Below are 973 nucleotides of genomic sequence, written 5' to 3'. Positions count from 1 at the left end.
AAGAGAAGGAAGAACAACAAAGAATGGGCGATACCAGAGGATCAAAAGACAAAGGAAGTCAATCTCGATGCCAAGGAAGACCCAAAGATAGTGGTGATAAACCTCAAAGATTCAGTTTCCAAAAGACAACAAAGAGCAAGGGTAAACACAATGGGGTCTCCTGGCAAGGACTTTTTTTTTGTCAATATTGTAGATATGAAATAGTGACCAACCTCCACAGAAGGCATACACTTACCCTAAAACCTAGTGATGAACTTCAAATATAAGTGGTACCTCCAAACTTTTAGATATGCAATAAGTCAATTTTCTTTTTATGTTGCATTTCTATTATTGCATACACTTGGGAAGAAGAATATGCAAATCTTTTTTGGTGCTTTGTGTCTACAGATACCACAAATATGTTAGTTTATCATCAGGTCTTATTTGACATGAAGGGTTTATAAATCATATAGATGACGATTTTGCACCTATAGGTTTCCAATTCAACAAGACCACCTATGTGTTACTACCACACTTTGGATGAAGGCTATGGATAAATGTGATGCATCTTCAATAGGTGGGCATACAAGTGTTTTACCAATTGTTAAAACAATTGAAATTTATTTCTTTTGGTTTGTACAGTTAGTGAAAAGTATGTGTGAGAATGATTTTTCTTAGAAAATCAAATAAGATCGATGTAAGTCTATAGTGTTATTACAACCTTTATCAAATCTATAAGCACCATGGGAGAGCATTGCCATGAGTTTATCATGGATTCTCTAAAGACTCTTGATGATGTCAATCAAACTACTACTGACAAATTTAGGAAGCGAGCACATTTCATTCCAATCGCTAGGCTTTAATTTGGACATTGCATAGATTTAAGGACTTGATGAGCAAAAAAGGTCACCTTCTATGCACCAAACTGGTGAATAACTTGGGGGCAAGGGACTTAGCCTTGCATGAAGAGCATTCGTGCCCTATATTGCAAGTA

The sequence above is a fragment of the Cibotium barometz genome, chromosome 51 (genome assembly GCF_041138505.1).
Source record: "Cibotium barometz isolate CiBa-2024 chromosome 51, ASM4113850v1, whole genome shotgun sequence".
Classification (NCBI taxonomy): Eukaryota; Viridiplantae; Streptophyta; class Polypodiopsida; order Cyatheales; family Cibotiaceae; genus Cibotium; species Cibotium barometz.
This window is presented reverse-complemented; position numbering follows the sequence as displayed.